Below are 6,817 nucleotides of genomic sequence, written 5' to 3' on the forward strand. Positions count from 1 at the left end.
GCTACATATGGAGAAAATGTATATTGGATTAAGTAGATATAATTAACTGAGATGAGGCATTAGAATTAATGAGAATTGGGAAAGGAAGGCTTCAAGGAAACCAAGGAAGCCAGGAAGCAGAGATGAGGAAAACAGTAAATATGCATGAACTCAGGAGATGTAGCGTCCCATGGAAGGAGCAGTAAAGTGGCCAGTGTCGTTGTATTATGAATATATTGAAGTTAGCATGAGGGAAGAAGACTAGAAAGATGTCAGGTTATAATGGGCTTTAAAACCAAAATAGAGTTTTCTACTTGATCTTGGATGTTATAGGGAGCCACTGGAGTTTACTGAAAGAGCATCTTAGTCAGACTTATGATTTAAGAAGACAAATTGTTAAGATGAAAGGAAGATATACTGGACTGGGCAGAGCTTTGAGGAAGAGAAATCAATCGGAAGGCTACTGGTTATAAGAATGAGCACCAGGAGTCTAAGGGGAGGGTGCTGAGTTGAGGGAGGTGGATGAGATATTTGATTTTGATTTTGCTGGGAAGAATAAGTGTTGTGGTTACAGTGTGATGGTGGACACTAGACTACCAAAAGTCTATAAAAGAAAGAGCCTCAAGAGAAAAATTCATTTTCTTGTTTTCCTTTTTGACACAACTCAAAGGTCTGCTTGACTGAGGCTTGTAAAATAAAATAGGGTAATTTTCAGGGAACTGATGACCAAAGGCAGGAAGATTGGGAAAGAATCTTGCCTGCCCATATTGAAAAAATGGAGACTCTTGAATTGTGAGTATCTTTTTACAGTATATTCAATTTTGTTTTATGGAAGCAACCTTGCCAGATAGCAAGGCCATGTTTGTGTTTTCATATATTTCTGTATGTTGCACACCTTACAACAGAATATAAATTCCTTTAGGTTAGGTTATTTTTCTTATTAACTATTTTAAATGTTTGCTGGATCAAATAAAAATAAATTTATAAAATATACAAAAAGTTACAGTATTAAACAGTGACAAATCTTAATTTTTATCCAGTGAAAAAGAAACATAAAGAAAGATCTGTTAATTTTTAATCATAATGTTTAATTTATTTATTTATAAAATGGAAGAAAAAATGACCAATCTTTTCAAGAATGAGAAGCCAAATCAGATTGCCCACTTGAAATGTATTCTGACTTTCCCAACATTGAAAAAAAAAACCTTTAATACCTTATATATGCAAGGAACTAAGTATACAAAAATGGGGGCTGGAGGAGAAAAAAGAAAACAACTTAAAAGAATTTCCTTTTTTTTTTTGAAGCAATTGGGGTTAAGTAACTTGCTCAAGGTTACACGGCCAGTTATTTCTGGGTGTGGTGCTAAGTATCAGAGCCCAGATTCGATCCCAGGTCATCCCAACTCTGGGGCCGTTGCTCTTACTCGCTATGCTACCTGGCCACCCCAAGAGTTAAGTTTCATTAATAAGCTTCCTTAATTTCTTTTTTTTTTCTGATTTTTTGGAGGCTTAATTGGGGTTAAGTGACTTGCACAAGGGCACATGGCTAGTTTTTGTGTTGTGTTTGAGGTCAGATTTGAACTCAGGTCGTCCTGACTCCAGATCTAGTTCTCTATTCACTGTGCCACCTAGCCAGCGCAAGAATTTACTTTCTACTGAAATGTGACCTCTAACATCAATTCTAAGAAGCATAATTCTCTGAAAACCCACCAAGTTAAGTTAAAGAGAGTTACAGTAAGAACAATACTAGACAATGTTGTGAAATTCTTTGCCAAGACATAGAAAGAATACTTTTAAAACCAAGAATAAATGATACCCACACAAAGGGCACAGAATATTTGAATAAAACTAACACTGGACCATAAAAGTTATCTTTAATTGGGTCTAGGGGAGGAGAAGGACTGCATATTGGAAGACAATGAGTATTGGACCAGATAAGTAAGCATATGGAAGAATAGCTCAGCATTTTTCAAACCTATTTCTTTTGTGTGAAAATATTGAAATTTGTCCCTTGAGAGAAGATCAGCGTAATTTTTATATGCAGAAATTGAGACATGAAGCAATTGAATAAAATGCAAGGTCATGGAGCATGAATAGCAAGGGCCTAAATTAAACCGCAATTAACTATTCATTTTACCATTCACCCATCTCTGCTTATTGCCCATTACTGCCCCATATAAGTTCTTGGAAAGATTCTAGTGCTGAAAATTTTTACTATGTAGCTAAGTGACTTTATTTCCTCCTTTCTTCTGAAAGGAAGAAAAAAAAGCACATTCCCTCCTTGCATCATTAATCCTTTGCTAGATTTTGAAATTTGCTATCAAGCTATTTGTTGAAATTCATTTATATAATTCCTGCCAGCTGCCATGTAAGCCAGTATTTTCTTCATCTAGTCTTGTGTGTTGACTCCAGGCCAAATACAAGACATTAAAAGACTATTCTATAAGCAGGTGCACCAGTGCTTGTGTGACATCCTTACATTCAGGGAAAGAGGCTTCTTTTTGGGAGGAGGATTTATAGTGACTGAGACTCTCTAACCATCCATCAGAAATGAATGATTTCTTCCCTGATTTGTCCTGTGGTTTTGCCTAAACCTCAAACACATTTGAGTAGAAGTCTTCATTAGAGAATTTTCATCCATTATCATGAGCCTCATGTTGATAATGTTTAGGTCAAACTGCTGAGAGTTATCAATTTTTTTTCACAATCGATCATACATCAACAGGTCCCCAAAGAGTTCTTATGTCTTTTCATCCCGAAACTACTGCTGTCATATCATCACAGCCATGAACTTCACAAGTCATAGAGATCAACTACCAACATTCTCAGATTATCCCTTTTTTCCCTTTTCAGCATAGACCACATTATTGAATTTCCTGGGAGAGAGATCCAGAAATCAGTGAATGGATCATGGATATATACTTCTTTGGTTTCCATTTCAGTCCCTTTATTCTTATAAATAGAATGTAAATACAGATTCAAAAATATTGCCAGACACAATAATTCATCCTATTTTGTGAGTGGCACTTATGTATTTTTTATAAGGTAGGCCAGCATGTAAATAATATTCAACAAAATCTTTGCTATTTAATTACTTACTACAAAAGTAATTTGTCCACCAAAAACAAAACAAAACACTGACTGGAGAGTGACTTGAGGAAGGGAGATCACTTAGATGGTTATTGTAGCAGTGCAGACACAAGACAATGAGAGCCTGCACCAAGCTGGTACAATATCAGAAGAGAGAAGTGGGACATATTCAAGAGATGTTACAGGGGTAGAATCAATAGAACTCAGAAACAGATTGAATTTAAAGGGTGGTGGTGAGAAAAAAAGAGAGGAATTGAGGAGGACACTAAGTTTTTGAGCAAGGGTAGCAGTGCTTTTGGCAATTACAGAGAAGTTAGGAAAAGGAATACTTTCAGGGAATAGATGAGTTGGGATTTGGGGCATATTGAGTTTAAGATATTTATGGTATATTTAGCTCCCTACAACCAATGATCATTTTCAGATTTGAGAATAGAGATCAGTAGAGAGATTATAGTTGAAAAAATGGATATATAAATAGATATATAAATGGATATAAAAATAGAGTTTGATCACAGATTATAAAATATTTATTATGTGAGAAAAAATGCAATCGAGAGAAGAACTTGTAGGAACCAAATAGGGAGGGAGAGCACCCAGCTACTGAAAGTGGGTGTGGAAAAGTGTGAGATATTAATAGTTTCTAGAAGCTTTTGGGTGAAGAGTAGAGTTTTAAAGGAGAAACCACCTGGAAAAACAATAGGCCAAGGAGCAGGATGTTTAGAAAGTCCCAAGGAAAGTCTGGAGTCTATAGCTGCTGTTTGAGGCTTGCTGCTGGGCTGGTCAAGGCTAGTTCTGTGGTTTTTCAAATCGATAGGCATTGCGAAATTTGATACGCATTCACTAACAAAGGATCACTGGTACATAAAGCAGCTCTGGGCTTCAGAAGACCTTTGGATTGACTGTTGTGGTACTCTAGTGTCCTTTACTCCGTAAAGAAGGGAGGCTCCAACATATCTATAGTCCTACAAAGCCCAAGTTCACACTATAGCTAAAACTTAAAAAGTATTTTCCAAAGCTGATAAGGTATGGTTATTTTTCCCCCAGTTCAAACAAATAATTTATTTTAAATGATTGCAATTGAATTCAGGAGCAAAACGATTTAGAAATCCTTACAGTAAGAAAAAAATAGTTCCTTTGTTTGATCAAATAATATCTGAATACACTGAAATATTAACCTTTCATTAAAAAAAAATAAATTGATATACTCAATATTTATCCTTATTGAATTTCCTTTTGTTTTAGCTAAGTACATTTTATTTTAATAATCTTTGAAAGACCAATAAGTGTCTTCTTTTGTCCTAATATCCAACCTAAACCACCAGAGGGCTATCTTGAGTCTGTCTCAGTCCAGAACAGCTGAGTAGGATCTTCCAAGAAATCAGGGTCTCCTCCACGCTGCAATAAAATCTTAAAATATGGATTTATTAGATAACATAAAAAATACAGGGAAAAATCATATCCTGAATCTACATTGCATCAGTTAATTTGCCTAATATCATATACTAATGTGTACATTGGGCTATCATATTTTTGTTGAGGAGAGTTCCCATAATATTGTAGATGAAATTGGGCAATTTTCATGGAAAAAAAAACAAAATAAAACAAAACATGTTAGCTAAATTGTCTAAACCATGGAACATATGACTTCAAAATTCAGACTTTGGTGCCAAAGACATTAGGTAGAATGTATGCTGTCCGTTACCATGAATGTCTAAGACAGAGGAGACAGCAAAATAAAAACTGAAAGCTTGAGCATAAAAAAAAAAAAACCCAAAACAACTTTGTTTTACTTTGATGGGTTGGTGCAATTTTGATAAATCTGCATTTTCATTGACATATGTACTCCTTTCACTTTTTGCATGATCTTTGTTCAAATTTTCCAGTAACTATTCCACAGGATCTTTACTGAACCCACTGGAAATTTTACTCTTGTACTTGTAGTAACTGAGATATCAGATATCTCAATATATTACTTGGACTCTACACCCATTGCCTCCCATTACGAAACTGTCCATTTCTTTTCTCAGTTACATGCTCCCAATATTGTCTTTACACTATTCTTTATGTGAAATTCATTCTTTGTGGTAGTATACATTCATATATCTATCACTAATTGCTTTTTTTAAATTATGGCTTTTAAGATCATGTAATTATTGATCGATAGCACATAGAATCATCAGGAGAATACTGTTGTTAAAGACATTGGTTTTGATAGCAGCAAGCATTTGGGAGATCATTGAAAGTACTGTACATTTTCTCCCATTGCAACTTAAAATGTTCTTTTACCCTTTAGCCCAGATCATTGTCCATCTGTAACCCACATTCAATTATCACTTTTATTAGAAAAGAGGAGAATGGTATTGTGGATAGAAGCTGGCCTCAGAGTAAGAATGCATGGACTCAAATCTTACCCATACAACACCTTACCTTTGTGCCTCTGGGAGAGTTATCAAATTCTCAATGCCTCAAGTAGCTATCTAGGACTAAGGATTACAGAACTGTTGCTGATATCTATAGACGAAGGGGTGTCTTAAAGAACAGTTCCTTATCTCAATTAAATCATGGATTTGGACTTCTCCCACATAAAATCAATAATATTATTTTAAACGAATCAAAGTGCATTTCCTATTGAAGATACATCAATACTCTTATTCCATTATTTTTTAAAGACAACAACATTTATTTTCATCTGTCTGCAAGACACTAAACTAGAGATTCAAGGACAAAAATAAAACATTACTGATGCAAAGAGCAAGCAGTCTATCGACAGGGTACATGTACAAGACAAGTATGTACCACATGTGTGAAAATTTATTTTAAAAGCAAGATGTCCTGGTCATGGTTCCAGTATTCATACAATGGCATTCACACAAACAACTCTTTGATTAAAAACATATCCATATGCTCCCAGGTTAAAGCAATCCATGGTAAATTTAAGACTATCTACAGGAAGGTAAAAACAGAGAAAAGTCACCTGTAAGTAGATAAAACAAGTCAATAATTGTCATGTTGAAAACTCTGTTGCAATGTTCTAAAACTGTTTTCATACTCTCCTTGTCCAAGAGACCCAGAACTGTATCCCCAGATGAATCCCCCTGGGTGCAAAATGAATTAAAGGTTCTGTTTTGCTCCATAGAGCCTTGATTTTTAACTCTGGTTTGTGAAGTGAAAATGTAGAGGTTAACTCAAAGCAACTTGATTCCACTAATGCCCCTTTCCTTAAAGAGAGAGAACATTGGCAACTGCAGGTTGGGAGTACAATTACATATGCTTGGAAGGAAATTAAAAATTCTAAATGGTGGAGAAAGGAGGGACTTCATTCCAGGCACTTGGACATGTGTGAAAGCTTTTTGCAAGTTAACAGAATTCAAGAACATTCCCATGAATGATTTTTTCTGGTCAAAGATTTCTTAGCATATAGCATAAAATTCTGTCTTTTTCTATCTGTCTAAAAATATCTGTTAAACTCTAAGGGATATTACAATCTAATCTGCAGATGATATAAAACTGTTAGAAAAGAAATGACAACTCTCCAGTTCATGATTCAAAATTATCTAAAGGGGCTTAACAACTGATTGAAACTACCAATGAGACATTTAGTGGGGATGAGTCAAAAATTCTAAATTTCAGTTAAAACTCTCTTAATACAGGATATAGGAGGGACAACTTGAGAATAATTTGTGTGAAAAAGACCAGAATGTGATCACAACCAATGAGAGAGAGGGAAAGAGGGAGAGGGAGAGAGTGA

Source organism: Petaurus breviceps, unplaced genomic scaffold, assembly GCF_028583685.1.
Source record: "Petaurus breviceps papuanus isolate PSGF00001 unplaced genomic scaffold, PetGlider_PUasm1.0 183, whole genome shotgun sequence".
Taxonomy (NCBI): domain Eukaryota; kingdom Metazoa; phylum Chordata; class Mammalia; order Diprotodontia; family Petauridae; genus Petaurus; species Petaurus breviceps.